General features: G+C 41.1%; 1 protein-coding gene across 3 annotated transcripts in view; it reads left to right on the forward strand.

Moving 5' to 3' along the window:
- TTC28 (tetratricopeptide repeat domain 28) overlaps positions 1-25,320 on the forward strand; it is an 866,848-nt gene that overhangs the window by 256,649 nt on the left and 584,879 nt on the right. The gene's annotated exons all lie outside the window — the stretch shown is intronic.

Genomic DNA, 25,320 nt, shown 5'->3' on the forward strand with positions numbered 1-25,320 from the left:
AAAGTACATGTAAACCCAATCACTAAAATCTCAAACACATTCAGAAGTAATTTTCAATAATTTTTGTTAGTCTACAGCTTTATTTGTTATGATAGCAGATGGTTCTACCATAAAGATCTTCATGTGAGCACAACAGTGCTCAATCCTTGTCTCTTTATTTGTTTCTGCACTCTCCCCCTGTACAGTCTTCTGATGGAGACTATAAGTGTCCATTTCAGCACACATGGTCCGGTGTTGTCACGATCAGGAAACCTGTATCGAGAAATGCCATGTAGCTATTGCTGGGATGCTTACATGTAGACAGGAAGTAACTGCAAAGGCTTTTAATAGATCAAATAAGAACAAGAGCAGTGTTTAAATATGCAGAAGTGATATCTACCAATTGTTCTTTATTCTACCTCTGTAGCTATTAGTTGTCTGTGCTAATACGAGGAATTAATTTAGGACTGTCTGTACCTTTACAATAAATGATCTGTAATAATTTAGAATACTGCTTGAGTGGGACACCATGTGATTTTTATAAATACCCTATTTTTGATCATGGTACTGCCCACTGCAAAGCCTATGAGTATTATTATTATTATTATAATACAGGATTTATATATCACCAAAAGTATGTTCAGCACTTTACAAAAAGAAGGCAGACAGTACAGTTACAATACAATTTGGTACAAGAGGAATCAGAGGGCCCTGCTTGTTTGAGCTTACAATTTAGGAGTATTTATCAAATTTAAAATAAATACTTTTGTTTTTTTAAAGCCACTTTCCATCCTACGTTGATGTTATGAAAGAGTTCTGAATTCAAGGCCTCCGACATTAGAGAGAAGCTCCAGTCTCCCTCCAAAAAATTAAAAGTAAGCAGCTACAAATACTGTAGGTGCTGACTTTTAATATAAGGATATTTACCTGCTCCTGGATCCAGCGCTGTCCACACCGGAACCCATTCTTTAATCAGCTTTGGCTGGAGGCGCTGGCCTCTTCACTAAGGGAAACCATGCTGCGCTTTGTGGTTGGTGCTGCAGTCTTCTGGGACCTGTGATGTGTCCCAGGAGGCTGCAGGGGAGGGAAGGGGGTCAAACTTCCACTCAGATCGCCACAACACACCAGGTAACAGTTCCCCCCAAATAATAATGTGTCAATGGTAAAGGAGGAGGGGAGAGGAGGAGCAGCGTAACTTCCCCTTTTGAGTGAATTTCTGCTTGAAAACATCATGTTTAGTCTAGAGTGCATCAGGATGCAAATCTGTTTGGTATAACAATGCATGTTTTATTTTACATACAGCACACTGCTCCACTCTGTACTCCTTCTCTTCTTTTTACTCTGTACTGCATGTCCTACTGTACAAACTGCTCAGCACTACGCTGTACCTTTTATACAGTGCACACCACTACTCTGTATACATTGCTCTGAATGTCAGACTCTAATCTCAACCACTCTTTACACTATACTGTACATTATATACTCCACCTTCTTCAATCTATATATTGCTGTATGTTCTGTAATCCACATTTCTCAACTGCTGTACAGTGTACCCTGCCTCACCAAACACTGCATTATCTAATACAGGTCTTTACAAATTGCCATCAATGTATGCAGCTTTTTACATGTATTGTACATTCACATCAGTCTCTGTCCACAGTCAGTCAGCCAGGGTCCTCATCGTTCCCTACATCATATACATTCATGCACATACTAAGGACAATTTAGAAAGGAACCATTTAACCTATGAACATGTAGGAGAAACTAGAGCACTTGTAGGAAAGCCATACAAGCACAAGAAGAACATGGAAACTCTGTGCAGGAAGTGTCATGGTTTGGATTTGAACTGATGACCCTAGTACTGCAGAGGAGCTAACCACTACTGTGCATTGTATTCATCATCATAGTCACTTCTGCTACAAAATGGCTGCACATTTGCTAGTATATATTAGATGCAAAGAAACCTTTGGCATTACTGTGATTATGGGGTATTTATAACAAAATATCTATTCTGCCTGTACCTTCACTCTGAGTTGTACAAATACATTTTTTGCAAAGACTGATACAACCACTGTTAAATAAAATAGCTGCCAGTCAATGTGCAGCCGTATCATTTAGACAGAGAGCGTGTTGTGACTAGACTGCCTTACACTTTGTTTTATTTAGTAGGGAAATACTAAAAAACAAGCATTATAATCGTAAGTACATAACGAATATTCCACAGTTAGTTTAGCACTTGAAAGAACACAAGCTATGTAATGCACATGCTTACTTATTCATATTGAGCTAATTATAGTGCTGTTTGACAGCCTAAAAATGTGCTTTCCATGCCATTACTACTCTACACTGTTGCCTTACAAGAACCTAATTTCTTTCCTTTATAAATATCTCTTTAAATGACAGAACTAGGGAAATGATCTTAGCTTTGTAAAGGCTGCTTTATGTGCTGACCAGGGTTCATTGTGAAGGTTGCCATGTATCCCTTGTGTTTCAGTACAATGCTTCGTAATTACACATTGCACAATCAGCAGCAGCTCTAAAAAAAAAAAGAAAAAAAGACCAAATGGTGTTTGCGGTAATTTTACTCTCCTAAATTCACATTGTGGTGCAGCAAAGACTTAAACTTTTGCATGAGATTGGAGGTCATTTACAGGCTAGCGACAGCTTGAATGTCTGCCAATAAGCCTTGGAAAGGGAGGTCTCTCTACTTAATGCAGCTTCAAAAGCTCTTCTGTTGAGAGCTGAAAAAGGTTAAATGGGGTCCCTGGTGAGACAGCAGGTGTAAATTGGCTGGAGCAAAGTATTGATAAAGAACATTGGCATAATGAGACCTGACATGAACAAATGTTGGTAGCTCTTACATTCTAGAACTAACCATCATGTTCGATAATGTAGACACAGGAATAAGTTTAATTCTAGCTAAATCAATGTACCGTGGTCATGATTCCTTTTTGTGGTCTTTAAGTAACATGACAGGGTAAACAAGTTTGTCGCAGTTAAGCTCTTAACTATTTATTTTAGTGTCCATAAATGGTTCTAAACTGACTACCTAAGGTGTAGCTTCTACAGCTCGATGGCAGGTGTTGTCTTGGCTATATGAATGCACATCAATAAAAGACATGGAATGTTGTCTGGTGAAATCCCTAAAGTCTTCATTTGTGATGTGTGGCTATTGGCCAGACCGCCGGGATCTGTAAAGGGAGCTATAAGCTTACCTATACGGAGAAGATGAGCTGGCTCATTTACTCAGTTAAAGGGTCTGTCTTTGTTTGTTTGATATTGGTGCATGCTCAGATGACTCTTGTTTTCAGGAATGGAGCTAATCTAACACTGCTCATACAGCACAAGTATATATACTCCCTGATGTTTTCTGTTCTTAGACCAAACAATCCAATTATAGGCACTTGTTTTAAAGGATAAGACACCTTTTGACCTGAATAAATAAGTCAATACTTCTTACATAGTGTGTGCAGAGCCTCATCTAGATCACCACTGCTCGATTTTTCACAAGAAATACCATTGTGACATTTTAACCACATACATGCAGTCTAGATTTCATTAAATGTAATAAATGACCCCGTAAATTTGCTCTTTTCTAGCTGTCATTTTAGAATAGGATCTTAAGGCAAACCTAAGGTGTCTAGACAGTAAAGAATAATGCCGGCACCATTACTAAAAAAACAAAACGTTCAAGGAAAAGTGTTCTCCCCATGGTTTTATAACTAGAACACAAAGTTCTGAATGTCTTCTATTATGTATCTAGTTCTATATGTAGCAAAATGCACAGGATTATAGGATCTTGATCTTCTGTATAAACTACTGTCGCTTCCAAGTAAGTTGACAACATTAAACAATATGTAGTGGCTTCCCTAGACCTGTCACCTCTGCTCTGGGTCTTGAGTGTTACGTTCACAATGGGTTATCACAATTGTGGCAGCTGTGACTCCTGTTTCTATGCCACTGCTTGATAGAACAATAGATTATGCCTTCATGAATTATATTCACCTACAAAAAAAAAAATTGTTCTTTTTTTCTTGTCTGGCTTAGATGTCAGAAATATAATGCGTTACTCTCCTCTGATTGCTGTCTATTGACTGTGGCAAGTTTTCAAATAGCACATAATATCATATGGTATCCAGACCGTAGAGCTTGTGGCTTGAATTTTAAAATCTTCTCATGGCCTGCGTTACTAGCGTTAAAGTGAGACTATAGTCCCAAAAAGCTAAATACACAGTTGAAGTACATATGTGTGAACTGTTTTACCTGCCAAAAGATTTGTAATCCATCCAATCTTGAGTTTCACTCATCCCTGCCAGACAGTATAACCAGGTCTATGACCTCATTTTCTCTGCTGCAGTTAAACCCCCCCCCCCCTTATAAAATACCTGTTTTTCGTAGTGTATGTCCCAAATACTAAAATTTCTGGTTCCTTTTATATAAACACTTATGCAGATAGGCTTTTGTATTGCCCAAAAAACTCACCTCTGTGCAGGGTAATTCTGCTGCTTCTGTTTATGCACCCCTAGAAGTGCAGGTATCCTGACAGAGCCCACAAAACTACATTTTCCTGCATGCTTAGCACAACATGGACTCCATTCACTGGCTATTTGTACAGGGATATCAATCATGTCCTTGAGTGGGAGGGATTAAGTGAAAGGAAGTTTGCAGTACACTATAAGCAGTACTTACCAGTGAGTCCACTCGTCAGTACATTGGGGAACGAGAGCACTCTGGCGAGATCACTATGCATGCTTAGAGACTGGTATTGCCCAGTGACAGGAAGAGGGGAAAATACTTGTTAATACCCTTTGCAAAGCTTGTATTGTAAGTAAGAGCAGCAGTAGCATTTTAAAGCAGTGTGTGAAGACATAATGATAGGGGACTTTGGCTCTTCAAGCATTGGGCTCCTAGGGCATGTTCCCCAGGTCACTCATCAGGTGCACCTTGTCAGTGATGCCCAGCATTGCTGACATGCAAAAGACAGCTTCCCGCAGAGCTGGGATTTTTGCCTCATACAAATCTGCGGAATGTACTTTCCCTGCCAGGACCTGAGGTCAGGCCAAAGTCAGTTACTAACTTTCCACCCAGGTGGCCCCATCCCCTAATATTTCACACAACTCCTCAACTGGGTGGAAAGTGACCAGAAGCAGTGGGGCACAGTGGCGGGAAGTTGCTCAGATAAGTAGACACTGCTCCCACTCACCACCAATGAAAGGAAGTACACAGGACTGACCTGCAACAAGCGTAAAATTCTCCCCTGACCAGCAGCAAAGAGGGCATGACTCCACTGATGAACAGTGAGGGAGAAACTTCTCCACTGACCAGCAAAAAAGGGGCACTTCTCCACTGACCAGCAAAAAAGGGGGCACATTTCTACTGACCTGTAGTAAAGAGGCTCTGCTCAACTGACCAGCACTAGGAGGCCACTCACCACTGATCAGCAGTAAGAGCGTAGATATTGCCGACCAGCAGTAGGGCAGACAACAATGGCCAGTAGTAAGGGGGCACTTTAAAGTGACCAGCATTAAAAGGGCACACACCACCTTCATAGGACCTGATTACTTGGAGATAAGTCCACTTTCTGTGGCTGAACTGTGGTCTAGGAAGACTTATAAAAGGAGAAAGCTCCTTACAATAGCACTAGGAATCCTACTTCTCACTGAGAATGCTGCTCTTTTCAGGGGTAGGCTGGATGATTCTTAAATCATATAGCTGGCAAACAGTTAGGCAGGTTCTTTGTGGCTATCACACCCCAGGAGAACTGCTGGGTGTTGAGGAAAAAGCCCTTTTTCTCCTTCTTGCCTGGTGTACTCCTCCTAGTCCTGGTGTTCCTGTAACATCGTTCCTGCTTACCCTATTATGCAAGTGTTATTGATAGGTCTCTCCTCAATTTAAAAATGATTCAGGGTTAGTCCTCTTCAGTTTTTTTCCGTCTTAAGGATTTTCCCCCACTATTCATTGAATTTTATGCTGTGAGGGCTCTCATACCCATGGTTGTCTCATCATCCGGTAACCTCCTTTCTTATCATAGGCCTTCCTTTTCCCTGAATCAAGGATTAACAGTGCTAAGCTTCAGCCTTCTAATGTTGACTATCTGACCTTTCCTTTGGACATACAAGGCCTGCCCAACGTTCCTTTCCCTGAAGTCAAGGGTTAGCTATATTTGGCTTGAGATTTTTCTGAAGTTAACCGAATGGTCTCTCTATTGGGCATGGTATATCTTTTCGAACTTCCTCTTAAGGATCCTTTTTTTTGTTCTGAAAATTGGCACAGCAAACATTCCTTGTTCATCACATTAGTTGTTGATTTTTTATTTTCTCTCATTTGAGTAGTGTACTTTTAACACCTGTTTTTTAGTGGATGGTTTGTTGGCCCTTCGTTCCTTCAGGTAGCATTTTCTCCCTAGGTGTGATTGTCTGTCTTGGTCTAGACACCAGGTTGATCATTAGTGCCCTCCCCTTGGTAAAAGCAATTTCCATACATATATGCTTGGCCCTTTCTTTAACCTTGATTCAGGCATCTTCCCAGTGGCTGTTGCCCATCCCTCAGTTGGACTACTTTTGGACTTCCTGAATGTTTAGGAATTCCTGTGTCCCTCAATTGATGTGAAAGAAAAAGGATTATTGTACTTGCCAATAAATCTTTTTCTTTAAGTCCACTGAGGTTCTACCCCACTGTGTTTTTGGCATTGAGCACTAGTTGCTCACATAACTGAGGCATGACAGTTAGAGGTGCAGTGTACCGTATAGGGGTTGCTGGTTTTCGTTTGCCGACATCCCAACGTCTTGTAAGGGGCACAGCAACCAGTTTAATAATTCCTGAATTCTTCTGTCCTCCAATCGATTTCAAGAAAAAGATTTTCTGTTAAATTTAAACGTTGCGTTTTTTTTTTCACAGCCCTGGACTGGCTTACAGGGATTACACTGACACTCTTTTCTCTTCCAGTCTAAATCATGTTGTACATGGTATAACTGGAGGCTGATGTCAAGACAGGTTTAGTACTATTTAAAATATGTTTTTTAAGATTTCTTTTGCTTATTTTATATTGGATACATTGTTTTTGCCTGTATTAAGCTTACATTACATGCAAGGGTAAACAGAACTCTCCTTTGCCAGCAAAATTATAATTGTTTACTTGTGCATTTTTGTATATGCGTGAATGCACGGATACACAGCAGTGCTCAGTTAGCAAGTACATTACTGAAAAAATATTTTTTTTAAGAATTTTCATAACAAGACGCATTGTATATATACTGTAGACGTATGCAGTAGTAAAATGCATTTTTTACAGATATAATGTAATGGAATACTGTCAGGGAATGTGCGCAAATTCGTGCATGTATCCAGCAGCATACAAACGTGCTGCTCTTAAACAGATGTGCAGGGGTGTCATTAGTTCTTAATGGTACCCCCACAATTTGGAAAATGCAGGGTGTTTTAGATGCTACATGGTTTAAAAAAAAACGATCAGGGACTTCTTTCCCTATGTTTCTGTGGCTACAGGAAGCTCACTGAAATGAATGGGCTGCCCTACACGCAGCACTCGGCAGCACAGATGTAAACCAAGGGCTTGTTCACACATGAGGTTGGGGGACGACCAAAACCACGTGGTTGAGCTGTGTTTTAACCACCCCCAACTGTTCCCCCTTTAAATGCAGTGGTATTAGCAAGGGACATACAAATGCTGTGGCCGTGGCTGGAAGTATACCCTCCAGGTGAGCGGGGCTGCGCTGCAACCACCCAGCAACTGCCTGCATTGCATGGTCATGATGCATTTAAAGCGGTAGTAAACCCTGCTTGGTAATTGTTATCTACAGATAAGCCTATAATAAGGCTTACCTGTAGTTAAAATTAATATCTTCTAAATGTCACTGGCACATGTGCTCTGAAGGTCTGGCATACCTTGCCGGAACTTTAGAGCTTTGTGCTGAAACCATGGGCTCCTGCGAGTGATGTTATTGCAGATGTATAGTTCATATTCCTATCGCACACCTTCCTGGTTTGTAGGCTTGTGTATGTTGGGTGCTGAAGCGATCACCAGTTGGCAACTGGGTTAGTTACAAGTAAATACATATTCGCCAGCTGGCGAATATGTATTTACTTGATATTATTGCAGCTCCGACCAATCACAGCGCCGGAGCTCGCAAACCCAGAAGAAAGACGGCAATGACTTTACAGCGCTGGAGGGCTTTGTTCCAAGGTGAGTATTTCATAACCAGCACATTATGCCATTGCCTTGCAGGGTTTTTTTTGAACATCAGCGGTTTACAACCACTTTAGGGGATTAATGCAGGCGGTGAGGTGGCCATATATGCCCCTGAAAAGTGATATGACACAAACATACTCACACACACATACATACATAGTGTACTTAGACACACATACATACACACATACATACACATGTATAGCCTGTTTAAAAACTGCAATACTGTACCTGCACTCTCACAGGCACTGCCCTGTTGGGTGAGGCAGTGAGCTCAGGACTCAGGAAGCTGCCGCCTCCTTCCACTGCTTTTACTTCACTGTCCTGACCGATGTACAGTTTCGGCGGAGGAGCGGGAGCTCAGTCTGATCTGATTTCTCAACTAGGGTGCTGCGACACCCATGACAACCTTAGGTGGCACATCAGTTTAGAAAGGCTGTCATAGATTACAAAGCAGGGCTAGGTATATGCCTGCACACCTATTGTCAAATAGAACTTCAGGTAAGTTAATTAGCCCTCTAAGTAGAGCTTAGCATAAAAAATATTATCGATAGCTCTATTTAAGTCATGTATTTATTGTTTTATGGTTTATTTTTTTACAGTTAAAAGAAAAGTCCTTATGTAAAGAACAATATTATATACATACTTACTGTATATACAGTATCTCACAAATTGAGTACACCCCTCACGTTTTTGTAAATATTTTATTATGTATTTTCATGTGACAACACTGAAGAAATGACACTTTGCTACAATGTAAAGTAGTGAGTGTACAGCTTGTCCCCTCAAAATAACTCAACACACAGCTGTTAATGTCTAAACCCCTGGCAGCAAAAGTGAGTACATCTCTAAGTGAAAAGGCCAAATTGGGCCCAAAGTGTCAATATTTTGTGTGGCCACCATTATTTTCCAGCACTTCCTTAACCCTCTTGGGCATGGAGTTCACCAGAGCTTCACAGGTCCTCTTCCACTCCTCCAGCTGGTGGATGTCAGAAACCTTGCACTCCTCCACCTTCCATTTGCCCTACAGATGCTCAATAGGGTTTAGGTCTGAAAACATGCTTGGCCAGTCCTTCAACTTTACCATCAGCTTCTTTAGCAAGGCAGTGGTCGTCTTGGAGGTGTGTTTGGGGTCGTTATCATGTTGGAACACTGCCCTGCGGCCCAGTCTCCTCAGGGAGGGGATCATGCTCTGCCATGACATTCCCACCACCATGCTTGACTGTAGCCAAGACACACTTGTCCTTGTATTTCTCACCTGTTTGCCGCCACACACACTTGACACCCTCTGAACCAAGTTCATCTTGGTCTCATCAGACCACAGGACATGGTTCCAGTAATCCATGTACTTTGCGGGCTTTTTTGTGCATCATCTTTCGAAGAGGCTTCCTTCTGGGATGACAGCCATGCAGACCAATTTGATGCAGTGTGCGGCATATGGTCTGAACACTGACAGGCTGACCCCCAACCCCTTCAACCTCTGTAGCAATGCTGTAAGCACTCATATGTCTATTTCCCAAAGGCAACCTCTGGATTTGACACTGAGCACGTGCACTAAACTTCTTTGGTCGACCATAGCGTGGCCTGTTCTGAGTAGAACCTGTACTGTTAAACCGCTTTATGGTCTTGGCCACGGTGCTGCAGCTCAGTTTCAGGTTCTTGGCGATCTTCTTATAGCCTGGGCCATCTTTATGTGGAGCAACAATTCTTTTTTTCAGATCCTCAGAGAGGTCTTTGCCATGAGGTGCCATGTTGGACTTCCAGTAACCGGTATGAGAGAGTGAGAGCAATAACACCACATTTAACACACCTGCTCCCCATTCACACCTGAGACCTTGTAACACTAATGAATCACATGACACGAGAAGGGAAAATGGCTAATTGGGCCCAATTTAGACATTTTCAGTTAGGAGTGTACTCACTTTTGTTGCCAGTGGTTTAAACATTGATGGCTGTGTGCTGAGGGAAAAGCAAAGTTATTCTGTTATACAAGCTGTACACTCACTAGTTTAAATTGTAGCAAAGTGTCATTTCTTCAGTGTTGTCACATGAAAAGATAAAATAAAATACTTACAAAAATGTGAGGGGTGTACTCACTTCTGTGAGATACTGTCTATCTATCTATCTATCTATCTATCTATCTATCTATCTATCTATCTATCTATCTATCTATCTATCTATCTATCTATCTATCTATCTATCTATCTATCTATCTATCTATCTATCTATCTATCTATCTATCTATCTATCTATCTATCTATCTATCTATCTATCTATCTATCTATCTTTCTATCTATCTATCTATCTATCCATCTGTAATCTGTATGTATTTATATATATATATATATATATATATATTGTGAGGGATTAGCTCGGTGGCGGGCGTGGATGACCCCTTGGGGGGTGCGTTTTCCCAGAGAGGTAGCCGACAAGTGCTTGCAAACAAACAGTGTGGTTTATTAAATGGTGTTTTCTTCACCAGGCTGTATGCAGCAAAACATCCAAAATAAAATAAAACAGAAAATAAATCCTTGCCTCTGTGGGCGGCTACCTTCTCACAACTGGAACCTGCCTAAGTGTCTGTCTCCAACCTACCGTCGGGCAGACTTTCTTGTCCTTACAGCGGACACTCAATAGTCCTTTTATAATAGCTTCGCAGGGCAACACAGTCCTTTATTTCTTTCACATCAACAGTTCGTCTTCTCACCTTTGAGACGTATTCACCCTTGGTTACCGTCCCGGGCACACATCACTTCGGGGGGTCTTCTCCCAGGCCCACACATCCTGTCGGGAGGCACACGCTGACTGTCCTCCTGCTCCCAGCCCACATGGCTTCAGGATGCAGCTTCTGGAGGCAGCAAACAATAGGAATTTCTCTGAACAAATTATAGAGCCTTAACTCCCTCATTCTGAACAGGTGAAGGCCTTTCAACTTCCTGCTGGCTAGCTCTGTAGCCAACACCCTAAATTAATTAATGGACTTTCTAAATCAGGTAGAAATGTATCTCCTTCCTGTGACTACATTCCCAGATTTAGCTGACTTCCTGTTACATACCCCCCCCTCTTGTTTCAACCCTAGGGTTGGGACACAGATTTCCAGGCACGCATGTGTCAAGCACTGCTGACTCACTGATAAGCCTCCTATTATCCTCAAGCTTCCGGATGAAACTTTTGTCATCTTCATTGACGGATTTCTCATAAATGCCACACAGTTTGTCTCTCATCTCATATACACATTCTTCAACTGCATTTTTGGCATCATTTCGCTCCTTCTCGTTTCTGTCATCTTCATTGACAGCTTTCTCATAAATGTCAGACAGCTTGTCCCTCATAACCGTCTGTCCAATCCACCATGGAGGACCGTGATCCATAGGCAACTCAATTGGGCTAGTCTTAATGTCTTCAACATTCTTAAGACGCCTCTCTCTGCAATCCATAAATGTTTTCCACAAAACTTTGAGAACCTTTGCTTCACTAAGCTTTGTTCCAAGTAGGGACTCTTGACATCCCTCTGTGACTTGAGTTGCCTCTCCATACAGCTGTACACAATCATTGACTTTTTGTTGTAAAAGGGAATGATCTTCCTTCTTGAGCTTTGCTTGCTCTAAGATGCTGTGCAGAGGATTTTCCAATTGAGACAACAGGCTGTCACACATTTCTTCAAAGTGACCCCTGTTCCTTTTCCCAGAGATATCAATATCATTCAAACATTTCATATTCATAGGCGGATCTGAAGCATTTGCACTCATCAACTTCTTAAACTTTTCGCCCTCCTGAGCGAGTCGCAGTAAAGGCCTACTATTTGATTTGATATTCAGTTTATATTTCTTGCCAAACTCTTCACAGAAGTAGCCAACCAGAACATCATCAACTTTCCTTCCACCAACATAGGGGTCAAAGGCAACAACACAGTTGAACCCAGCGATCTGGGTGGTATCCATTATAGACCTCCTCTCTGCATCAGTGAAGAAGCATGGAACTGCAACACATTCTTTTACAGGTTTCTTCAATGCACTTTCTGCTGAACTATTTGACCGCTCAAGGTCACCTAGTTCTTTTTCTCTATCTGAATTCCACATGGAATGCATCTCAAGATCACGATCAAACTTCTGCCACCCGTCTTTCACCAGTTCCATTTTGGAAACACTCCCTGAAAGGCACTTATTCATTTGCTTCACGTTTTCACCAACAGCCTTAGTTTTCTCCACTAGGTTTTCAGCCTGAACTGAGAAATCACCACATTTCTTACTCAGCTCCTTTGTTTGCTGAAGCTCTAATGATACATTTTCCAATGCTTGAAGTTTTTGAAGGAACGGTTTATTCCAAAGGGGTGATTCAAGCCACATGTCGTCACATTTCTGAGGCTCACTCAGGACAGACCCCAAAACACTGATCCTTTTAAAAACTGCATCAGGCACACTATCCCCTCTTTGGGACAGATCCTCTGTTGCCTGGAATTCCTCTTCCAGTTCCTGCAACGGAATCTTCATCTCTTCTACTTGCTGTTCTAAGGCTCGCTTAGACTTTTCTAGCTCCTGAACGCTTTTCACAACATCATCCTTGGAGCTGACCAATTCTTCCATTTCTGTACGCAGCTGTTTAACACTTTCTAGTTCAGCCTTACACTCTAGAGCTTCCTCCAAAGAGCGAGCCAAGAACAGGGCTTTGCTCTCGTTAACACGCACCTCCGTTTCTGCACGTGCGCGTTCTTCTGCATATTTTGCAGACACAGTCTTCTCTTCACCAAGCATCTGATCAAACTTCTTTTTCACATCTTCAACACACTGTAATGAACCAACGCTTTCTTCCATGCGTTTTTTCATATCCGCTATCTGAGCTTGCAATGTTGCGACTTGCTCTGATAGGTTTTTCTTTGCTTCCGCCTCCTCTTTTAATTGTTCCAGGAAGCCATTTTTCTCATCTTCCATTTGTTTGAGCTTTGTGCTAAAACTCAGCCTTTGACACCTCTCTTCCTGTAAGAGTTCCTGCGTGTCTTGCAGCTGCGATTCCAAGATAGAAAAATCTTCCGCAATTTCTCTAGATTTGCTGTCTGCTTGAGAAAGCTGATTTGTAACATTGTCCAACTCAACCTGCAGTCGGTTTGCCTTCTCTGACAGCTTAGCACACAATCGGTCACCTTCTGACACCTTGACTTGCGATTCCAGAAGCTGTGCCTCTACTTTTTTTCTCTTGTGTTCAGACTCTCCTTTTCCCTGCATAAGAGCCTTCACCTCATTGGCTAGCATCTGGGAATAAGAATGTAATTCTGCCACACAGGCTTCTTTCTCCTTTAACTGCTGCTGGACACGTTGGGCTTCCCCTTTCCAACTTTCACAGTCCGCACGCCATTCATCTACCACATTGCTCAAAGTAGTGAGTTCATACACAGTACTCAGTAATTTAGCCTCTCTTTCACTTTTCTCTTTGTCGCTGAGAGACAATGTCGCTTTCAGAGCAACATTCTGTTCCTGCGACTCCTGCAGGTCTATTTTTGTAGCTCCCAAAGACTGAAGACTTTTTTCCAGCTGATTACGCAACTCCAACATATCAGCCATACTTTGCTTCTGCAAAGTCTGAATTTCACTTTCCTTTTCCATGAGGATGGTATCTTTCTCCATTATAGTCTCTCTGCGTTTTTGCAACTCGACCAAAAGAAGAGCAGTGGATTCTTCCCACTGTAACACATGAGACTTGAGTAGTTCATTCGTTTCCTGCGAGTTTCTATGCTCCATTTTAAGCAATTCCAAGGCTTGTTCCTTTTCTTCCATTTTCCGTTGCAAGGCATCCAACTCAGCCCTGCACACATACTCGGTTTCTTCCAAACCGATGGCCTCCATTGGCTGCTGGCGTCTCTGTTTCCAGCCTGCCATGCTCTCTTGATGAGCCTTTTGTTGAGCTGCAAAGCTCCGCTGAAAATCCGCATTTGCCTGCTGTTGAGCTGCATTTGCCTGCTGTTGAGCTGTATTTGATATAATCAGTTGTTTCAACATCTCCTCCATTTTGAGCTTACTTTTCATCTGAGCACACTGCGTCTCCATAGCAGTTTCATCAGTGTTGCTAGGGACAACAACCTTCCTCTTTAGTAGACTCTCTTTAGGCATGGATGGGGCTGGTTCAGACGGCAACATCCCCTCCATCCATAGAATCCGGTCTCTCATTTCATCTATCTTTGCATTTTTCAGGCGTTTGGACCGCCCCATCTTCAATAACTCCACAAACAAATTTTTCACAGTCCAGCAAACAATTTTCAGACCACTGTCTCTTCAACACATGTAGTTTTTCTCTCTCTTGCAGGATCTCTTTTCCTGCACACACAGTTTGTGCAGTCACTTGCACCAGACACAACAAAGTTCATCAAATAATTTTGAGACCGCTGTCTCTTTAAAACACTTTTTTTTTTTTTTTTTTTTTTTTCTGTCAGGATCTTCTCTCCTGCACACATAGATTGTGCAATCTCATGCACCAGACAAAGTTCATCAAACATATGCACTCCATTGCAGGGATCTCTGCTTATGCCCACTGCATACCTCCACCATATGTGAGGGATTAGCTCGGTGGCGGGCGTGGATGACCCCTTGGGGGGTGCGTTTTCCCAGAGAGGTAGCCGACAAGTGCTTGCAAACAAACAGTGTGGTTTATTAAATGGTGTTTTCTTCACCAGGCTGTATGCAGCAAAACATCCAAAATAAAATAAAACAGAAAATAAATCCTTGCCTCTGTGGGCGGCTACCTTCTCACAACTGGAACCTGCCTAAGTGTCTGTCTCCAACCTACCGTCGGGCAGACTTCCTTGTCCTTACAGCGGACACTCAATAGTCCTTTTATAATAGCTTCGCAGGGCAACACAGTCCTTTATTTCTTTCACATCAACAGTTCGTCTTCTCACCTTTGAGACGTATTCACCCTTGGTTACCGTCCCGGGCACACATCACTTCGGGGGGTCTTCTCCCAGGCCCACACATCCTGTCGGGAGGCACACGCTGACTGTCCTCCTGCTCCCAGCCCACATGGCTTCAGGATGCAGCTTCTGGAGGCAGCAAACAATAGGAATTTCTCTGAACAAATTATAGAGCCTTAACTCCCTCATTCTGAACAGGTGAAGGCCTTTCAACTTCCTGCTGGCTAGCTCTGTAGCCAACACCCTAAATTAATTAATGGACTTTCTAAATCAGGTAGAAATGTATCTCCTTCCTGTGACTACATTCCCAGATTTAGCTGACTTCCTGTTACAATATATATATATATATATATATATATATATACTCTTTTCTTTTTTCATATGGTCTTGTATTGATCCTAAAGTGTACCTAAACCCAAAAACACAGAATAGGATTTGCCTTTTAGCATTTCTGATATTTGCTGGCTGCCCTATTTTTCTTTTTTTATGCCCCCCCATTTTGTTCACCTGGTGTTTCTGGTTTCTGCCAGTATGCTAACAATGCTCAGTCACTGTACTGTATCAGCTTTGTCACTTTTCCCAATGCATAATGTGTGTTAGAACGACATAACTCCATCTTTACGCTTCTCTCTAATATAGCAGGGAGTTCTGTAATCTACAGAGGCAAACTTGGCAAGTTTGCAGCATAAGACTACTTGAGATGATGCTGTAAAGTCCAAAGGAAGTTGTCTCTTCATTGGCAGGATCAGCATACGTTTTTTACACTTATAAAACATATATACTGAAATCCTTTTATTGGTATACAGTATTTAACAGACCAAAAGAGAGAAAATAAAAGATTTGCTGATATTATTTACATACACTTTAGGGCTTCATAAGCGGCACTGCTACCGCAAAGCAAGTACTTGTAAATGCCTGCTCAACAAGTCACCCTGGGTACATTTTGTTTTTTGTTAAAGTGTATTTAAACCCAAAAACAAAAACGCACATTACAAGTTGAATGTAGTAGCTGCATTTGTTTTTTCGGGTCTTTCCCTTTTTTTTTTATTTATTAAACCTGCAAGAAATGCAAACCCTGTCCCTGGGTGACTACACACAGTTATCCATTGTATTGCTGGAAGGAGCCATGGTTGTCAAATGTCTATTCCACTAAATGGTGGGTTAGTGGGAATAGTAGTTAACACATGAAAGATAGGGATGTTTTCTTTTCAGGTCACTGAAAGTAACAAGAACAATACATTTCAAGATCAACAGGTATTTTTTGTACTTGCTGAAAATGAACGAATACAGCCATCACATTTAAGGACTGGTAAGCTTCAGTATATAACTTTTTTTGATTTTGGGTTTAAATATGCATTAGTCAGGATGAGGTACCCCTGCTGCGATACCAGAGATCAACAGCCTCGCAAGTGATGAATTACATATAGCCTACCACTGTGCCACATTAGATCTTAGGACTTATCTGACAGGAACAACATTTACTATTTACTGTTATTCAAAGATAAAATATTGTTAACATTCAGTGACATGAACAGATAAATCTGATGGGTTTTACTTATAGAAAAATCTCCTTGCATACAACGCTCTGTATATTTGTTTCTTAAAGAACTTCACCATGCTTGTGTGGCTGTGCAGAAAAAAGATTTAATTCATCTGGGCAAACCATAAAATATCCTTGTTCAACAGTCCCCAGGTTTCCCCAGGTTAGCAGTGATTGCTACTACTGGAATTTCCCTCGGGTTGTATACTACTACATCACCATATTCACTGTTTATATTGCTTCCAGTCAATTATTATTTTTTTTTTTACTAACATACTTCTATAAGTGACATTATAGATTTAGATGCTTAAAGTGGGAGTAAACTCCCATGGATGATTTTTACCCATGGATAAGCCTATAGTAGGGTTTACCTATAGGTACAGTAAATATCTCCTAAATGTGCACCGTATAGGAGATTTTTACTTATGAAGCCGCTGATGACACCAACGGCTCATGCGCTCTGAAGGAACGGCATACCCATGCCGTTCACTCAGAGCTCTGTGCCGTGAACAGCAACTCCCTGGCGCAAGTGCAGGAGTGACATCATCATGGCTAATCCAATCAAAGAACGGAGCCTGCCAACCCAGGAGGAAGACTGGGCAAAGATGGAAGCCTTGTCAGCAGTGACAGTGTGCCGCTGGAGGGCTTCATTTTAGCGTAAGTTTCACGTAATGTGCTAGTATGTAAAACAAACAGGCGGTTTACTACCGCTTTAAGTAAAATTTGCTATCTTGTAGTGTATAAAAATTTGTTTTCGTTCTCTCTCACTGTTACATTTGATCATGGATAGAAAAATAGTTATTAGCATGTGCTAGATGATGTCCTGGTAGTGACGGAACGATAGGTATGATAAGGGCTAATTAGGGTGGAGGTGAGCTATGATTACTGAAGTCCACATTGACACCTTGTTTCTTCTTAGCTCATTTAAGCAATGAATAGGCTTCCTCAGCATATTTAGCTTGATTTTCCTTCATGTGGGCCTCATTAATTCAGTAGTAGATTGTTTCCTATGTCAAGAAATGCCTATACAGGTTAAATAAATTTTCATACTGAGGAACCAACCAATGCTGACCTTTCCTTCTAAAACACTTGCTGCTTGACTGCCCTGCTGACCCTCTGGCTTTCATGCTTTTTCAGTCACTGATCCAGAACAAGCATGCAGATAAAGAAGGTATAAGAAAAAAGCAAAGTCCTGTTTTGTCCTAAATACTAACTCAAAACGTATTGAAGCCATAGGATCAGCAAGACTGCCAGGCAGCTAGTAGGATAAGTCAGCACTGACTTCCTTAGTAGTTCTTCTGTACAAGTTTCCTTTATCCTGCACTAGAAATGTCAGTTGGATTGCTTGATGCAGGAAAGACAATGTTCTTTCTTCCAGAGTATACATGAGGCCCACATGACGGAGCTTCCAGCCATGCGTACACATCAAATATGCTGAGAAAGCCTATTCTGTGCCCAAGATAAGCTTTGCTTGTATCGGCTAAGGGCAAATAAGGCAACGATCAATCTTTCTGGGTCTACTTGCTGTTTGGGTGGCTGTGCACCGAAATGTAATCTGGAGCCCTAACAGAGTTTCTTAAAAAGATGGAGCACACGCTGCGTGATTCATTTTATTGCCTGAGAAAAACACAGCGATGGCCTCTGGGTTCATAGCTATTTAGGGGAAAAAAATATTCCACTTTACTAAAGGTGGCAATGCGTTCTTTCACTGTTTATTGAAAGCACATGGGCATTGTAATGACATAGCTGCTGGTAATTCTTAATGGCTAGAAGAGAAGTGACCTCAGATATCTTTTCAAGATTCTGGTTTTCAATGTACTGAACAAGAAAATGAGCTGGATTAATAACAGATTTAGTTGCATAAGAACATTTTATAGGAGTTGTATTTAAATCTAGCTACATGTTGTTTTAGAACATGTTGGCAGTTCCATTATTATTTTTATGCACGTTTCATGCAGTGTATACAGGAATTTACACTAAGTATACTATACGCATTTGAAAGAAATAAGAGCTGAGCCCCGAAAAAGGAAACCATACCCATAATGAGTTATATTAGTGTATTGCTAACAAGAAGCTAACATCATGGCAGGCTTGGTAGCATTAGTGGTGTTTGGGGGGGGGGGGGACAATTACATTCTGCAGTAAAGTGTCTTAAGAGCAGAGGCACTCAGCCATTTTTATCTACTGGTGAAGAACATTTTATAAACTCCAGTCCAGCCAGAAAAGTGTGTTTAGGGCTCCTTGCCCACTTCCTTGCCTTTTTTTTTTTTGTTCCATGATATTTTTATTGAAAATTCTTTTAAGGAGGCAAATACAGTAAAACAACACAAAAAGACACCTCCAAGGGTGTTCCAGATGCTGGAACCAGATAGTCACTGGGTCGTCACCGGCATTACAAGGCCTAACATTGTTGGAGGATCTGCAACAGGACATATGTCTATATAGTAAAATACAAAACATGAGAAAACAACAAAGGAAAAAACATAAGCATAAAGTGAAGAAGCACAAAGAGAAGAAGAGAGACCGTCATAAGTAGCTTCATTATTACAGTCACGATATATTACAATGGAAGCCCCCCCGATGCCAGCAAGAGCAGTAGACACGCTAGAAAGCCAGTGGTAGTCAATTTATTCCCAAGGCATAACAAAATATATAATAAAAAAAATAAGGGGGTGGGTGTAGAGTAAAATGTGGAAAGGAAGCCATAGGGCCCCTGCATGTTCCTTCAAAGGCTGTTCTCTCTATATCTGTATAACTAGTTTGGCTGTCACCTTAGCACTGGCTAACTATCATTTCTCTATATTTAGAGATAACAATCTGCACCATGTTTATTTTTTCTGTCCCTGTATATCTAAGTGGAAATGAGTTGTAAGATAAAGCCAGGTCGTCAGCAAGAAGTGTAATATGTCCGTTCCGTTGAACCTCATGCAATAGTTTCTGGGAGCCAATCATGACCTACTTGTAACCTTTAAACATCAGTGTTATTGGTTCAATTTGTCCTTATACAAGTCTTCTGCAGCACACATCCCCTAGCCATTTCTGTAGAGTGAACGCAAGATTATTTTCTTTTATACTGCATAAACAGACGTACGTGGCCAGAAATAAAGAAAGGTTAAAGCTGTCAACTTCCTCAAAAAAGTTAGTTTTCAGTGTTTTCGTTTATTTGGGGCGAATGAATGTGTTCAGGCTGTAAGGAAGCAAATAGCGAGATAAATATTTGAAGCCATAATAGTTTTATTATGACTCCTGTTGGTCTACAAGACAAGAGCCATTTTTCACTAGTAGCAACTGCATCGTTCTCTCGCAGGCCTTTGTTCTGCAGACAGATATAAAAAAAATGGTGGTGTATATCTCGCCTCCTAAGTGGAGCTTCCAAGCAATCACAGAGAAGCAATATCCATTTTGTTTCATTATTGTTGTAAAACAGTTGTTTTATTTGTGTGCTTCTTTCAACCTTGAGCTCCTGGGATTACTTAAGTAAGACATTGAGAAGCACAGACAGATCTAGCATTTAGAAAGGCTCGGCATATGAATAGCCTGGATGTGTTGGTGGTCATTTATTAAAGTACAGCAACGTGTCAGATGTATAAAGGAGAAATATGAATTTCAGCAGGCTACACTTTCTCTTATTATGGCCTATAAGAGACCATTCGCAAGCCAAGAAATACTATAGTTATGCTATACTGAATGTGTGTGCCAAAAATTGGAAACGTATATTTGAAATATTCCCTAAATGCAAAGTAATCCTAATTGTATAACGACGTTATTAATGAAACCATTTATCACTCTTCAATGTAACCACTACTTTCATGGCTGCAAGGAACAGCCATTTTACTACCGCTATTTTTTTTTTTTGTATTTTAGGTTGAACAAATCCAAACCCAAAACAAATAATCTAGCTCTGGGATGTGAATAATAAGCGCAAGAAAATGGTTTCTATAGCGTCTGTTCATCTGCACGTTCTCTTACTGAAACAAAGGGGTAGACTAATGCTATCCTACTACCATGATGGATTATTAACAAATAACCTAAATTGCAGTCTGTAGTGAAGCTAATTAGATGCTCTGTGTTTGTCTGTCTAATAAATATGGAATGATCTGAACTATGCACATCAATTTAATCAGAATTGGAGCCGGTGTCTACACAGATGTTGTTCTCATGTGATTTTATTACAAAGCAATGATTGAAGGAGATCTTGTTAAAGAGAACCTGTCACATTGTTTTAACTTTAAAGGGGGTATACCCACCATTCCCACTACTACTGACTCATCTTTTACTAATTTGCTGTCAGATCAGGGTGTAGCTGAAGCTGGGAAGGCACAAAGCAGCTGTCAAGGACAAAAGTTGTGTTTGGGCATAGCCATTGATTGACTGGTGTTGTCTGTACTTGCCTTTTCACAGCGCATGCTTGATGATCTGCTGCCTTTTCACTTCTGCGTGAGGATTACAAAGTATATGATGGCTGATTAGTCGCATCAAAGTCGGACCAAAGTAGTGCAGAGACTACTTTGAAGTCGCTGTGACTTGAAGTTGCACATATATGAATGGTACTTATTGAAAATCATGGTACGACCTATCATGTGACTTTGCAGACCCAATTCGCAGGACAAGTCACTCAAGCAAGAAAGCGGCCTTAATTACAAATATTAACAGTGAAATACTGCATAAACATATATAAAAATGCACCGCGCTTAGGGCCCGTTCACACTGGTGCGATGTGGGAAATCCTGCGAATCCTGTGCGGGTTCCCGCATGACATCTGGATTGCGGGTGCTTCACACTGCCCTCTGCAATCCGCTGTGGGTGTCAATACAAAATTAATGACACCCCCAGATCGGTTCGCAAATTGCAGTGCGAATTGTAAATTCGGACAGGAATTGGATTGCATGGGTGTGAACAGCCACGCGATTCGATTTTGGTGCGGACAAAAAAAGAGTCCTGCGCGAGTTTGGCAGAATGCGATGCAAATTGAGTCATACAGTTTGTATGGCTGAATTTGAATCGCACAGACACTGCATGTGAGTGTGAATCACATGCAATGTCTGGCATTGCACCAGTGTGAACTGGTCCTTAGTGCCACCACAACAATGGGTAAATATCAACAATTATCCTTGTAACAGCTAAATAAACACAAAAAGTCCCAAGGTGCTGTAATCCATAAAGTGCTCGTGCTCCTATATTTTGAAAACAGTGTTCCACTTGGCTTGTGCTCACAAACAGGTGCCCCGCATTTATGTACCCTCACCTTGAATTTTGACCACTGTTCTCTAGTACGGTCATATACGGTTGGTGGGGAGATTTCCCCTGGGTGGTGTCTCTGCTAGCAGGCCTCAAGGTAGTAAGTCCTCAGGTGGGAATAGGGGAAGATAAATGATAGAGGGAAACCTCATAGCGTAAAACCATTTTCTTTATTGTGCATTCAAAAGGTATAGAAAAATTGTACACTCACATTGTATGGTGTCTATGTCCTGGCACCCGGTGTATACAGCATGGGTAATATGGATAGCATTTGGTAGGTCTGCAAATCGCGGATCGGCTCCCAGAAGTGACGTGGGTGGAAGTTTTGTTGTGGTGACGTGATCCAGCCTGGGCACATTTCAGCCAATCAGAGGGCCGTCATCAGGGATACTGGCACCTTTATTATTATAGAAATCGTATCCTGTGTGCCTAGGGTGTACAAAAATCCCCAAAGCACTCTCTCACTAGAGGTTTGAAGTAGGAGCTTTGCCATGTCAATGTGTTTTTCCAAAAACCAATGACAGTGAAGCATTTCTATTGGTTTTTGCAATAGTTGAGGGAGCTTATGAAAAAATGTGGCAACTCACTGGACAGTGAAAAAAGTGGGTTCTTAGTTATACAGTAGGGAAGGAAGGCCATGACCATAGAGGAAAGATCACTTGTAATAAAAAGGCTGGAGGTGCAGAGATAAGCTGCAGAACTGCAGTCATCTTCAGGACCATAGAATGTGGCAACGTACAGTATGTGAATCACATTGTACCAGTTCACACATATGCATTTCCAATGTGCGACTAGTTGTTTGGCTGCATTTTCAGTTTCAAGACACAGTCTAAACGTATTATTAAAACTGCCCATGCAGATATAAAGCACAAGTATATTACAATGCACTGTGCCATTTTACAAATACAATGTAATGTGATTGGCACACCTGTAGGCCTCTGCTGGCACATCCGACGCCTGACAAAAATACTACTATATTGTTTATTTTTGGTTGCAGAAAATAGCTTACAAAATATAGTAGAGTTCGAATGCTCCATCTCAGCATCACTTTTTTTTTTAAAAAAGGCTTGCACATGCATAGTGCATGGTCTCTTTTCCTATCCCAGCAACTCTGAGGCTTTGAAGAGAGCACGCTGTGCAAGCGCCCGGGAAAGAGCGTCAGCACTATATATGCGCAAACTTTTGGAAAAGAGACGCGTGCTGATGTGACGCTGAGAATGAGCATCCAAGCTCTTCTGTATCCCTGAAGCTTTTTGGGAGAAAAGTAAAAAACATGAGAGTATATCGGACAGGCTTTGGGTGTGCCAGTCACAATGCACTGTACTTTGAACTTTGCAAAATGGCATAGTACATCGTAATATACTGATGCCCCTTGTCTGCATGGGCTGTTTAACTTCTAAGGTGGACTCTGCCTTTAATCTAACCTAACACCATAGTAATTTAATATTGTATTAGATTGAATCTGTCACAAAGCAAAATGCTTGCGTGATTAAGCTGTGATAGAAGCAAGCTTTCTCAAACTCGTGTGCAAATCCTATTTCAATGAGTACAAATGTGTAATACAGATAAGAGCTGCTTCTATTACAGCCTAATCACACAGGTGTTTCTTTGTGATATAGCCCCATTCATTTGTGGAATTGGATTATTAAACAATAAAAAAGTGGCTTGGTTATTGATTTTATTATTGCGCTGACACAGCTACAATCACTGCTCTAGCGAACTCCATACTAATAACTGTAGGTATAGGGAACATAGGCTTACTCTTGTATAATGATCACTAGAGCATTTCCTAGAGAGGTGTCAGAAGCCGGTACAGGCAACATTGTTAATGTTTCATTGTGTCCAATGCTGAGTGTTTCATTAAAGGGAGTTTCAGATTGCTTCTTACTGAACAAGAAAAAATAGATCATATATGGAGTTTGATATGGTTCATTATGTTCCAAGAGAATTAATTCTATTCCTGCTCTGAGACAGCTTATTCACCAACATTCTTCTAAGCAGGGGATTGTGTCTAGCAAGAATGAAAAACACTTAAAACATTTTTATTGATGAAACAAAGGAAAATAAAGAAGCACATGCTATTTTTCTTGCACGTGTAATTAACTCTGGGGCTGGCTTGCCTTCGACTCTGTGCATTGCCATTTCTATATTAAATTGTAATAACAAGGCAGAAGTCTTGGAGCTCAAAACTATGGTTTTATGTTCCACGGTTCTCTTTACCATACGACTTAAGACATATTCTTGGCTCTTCTGTGTTACTTTTGTAACATATGCAGCCTTTGCCAAAAACATCTATTAGTGGCCTCGTGTAATGAGAATGTTAATTATTTTTTTTAATGAATTATGCTACTAATCATCTAGCTGAATAAATATAAATTATTATTAAAATATTAATATTTAACTAAATGATAAAAAAATACGCCTAAAACCAGGACCATCAAGTGTTTTGTGTTTTTTTATGCATTCTATTTATTATTATGAACCATGTGGAATTACACAAAAGTATATAGTGAGTCTTTTTAGTTCCATACATAGATACATAACATTGTCGCCGCTCAGTTTTTTAACAAACCAAGAAAAATGGCTTTAAGCGATGTATGAATACAAGGCAGTCATACCTGTATTGTAAACCTTGGAGTTATATAATACATCAATACAAAGAAATTTTATTGAGGTATTATATCGAAGAAATGAAAAACCGTAGTTACTGCAAGTGGGTCATGATTGTCATGGGAAATACAAAACATGGAAAGAGAAAAAGAGTGAGAAGTGGGAAAGAAGAATATGTAGAAAAGAAAGAGAGGCCCAGGGTAAAACAGAAGGCACTAAACGGAAGGCCGGCATGACGAGGGTTAAAAGGGCTTGGGTATAGGAAGGAAAAGGGGTTGTTAGGGTTAACAGGACAGTTAGCTGGTTGAGGGGCATGGCCAGGGTTGGGAGGAGCATTGGGGGATGAGTTTTTGGTAACCTGAAGGAAGGGGAGTCAATTGAAGGTCAGCCAAGCAGGTAACAGCTTGCTACCCTCCCGCCCGGCGTATGGTGGGATGTTTTGATTTGGACTACGGGATATGGAAGAGAGCATATTTTGATGGTGGCAGGGTGCAAGGTCCTTTTTAGGTTCATATGGGCACAAATGGTGTGGTGTAGGGACGCGTCTGAGGTACGGCTCCCAGTTGGTGTAGGTACCTGCGAGTTGTCTCAGAGTCTGAGTTTTTGCGGCTGGAGGCCTTACAAGTGATTCACAGGTACTGTTGTTGATTTGATGCCTATTAGGACCTTGTGGCTCCAGTTTTATTTTATACACTGTGTGTTCAGTTTATGATGTTATTGATCAGTATTTATTTGTTATTTATATTTTTTGGTTATTAAAAGGCTGCTATGGCCAATTTATCTCCAACTGGTTGTGGTGTGGCTATTTTATTGGAAAGGGGTGGGGTTTTATTGGTATAGTAGATAAGC

Source organism: Pelophylax lessonae, assembly GCF_965119305.1.
Source record: "Pelophylax lessonae genome assembly, chromosome: 1".
Classification (NCBI taxonomy): domain Eukaryota; kingdom Metazoa; phylum Chordata; class Amphibia; order Anura; family Ranidae; genus Pelophylax; species Pelophylax lessonae.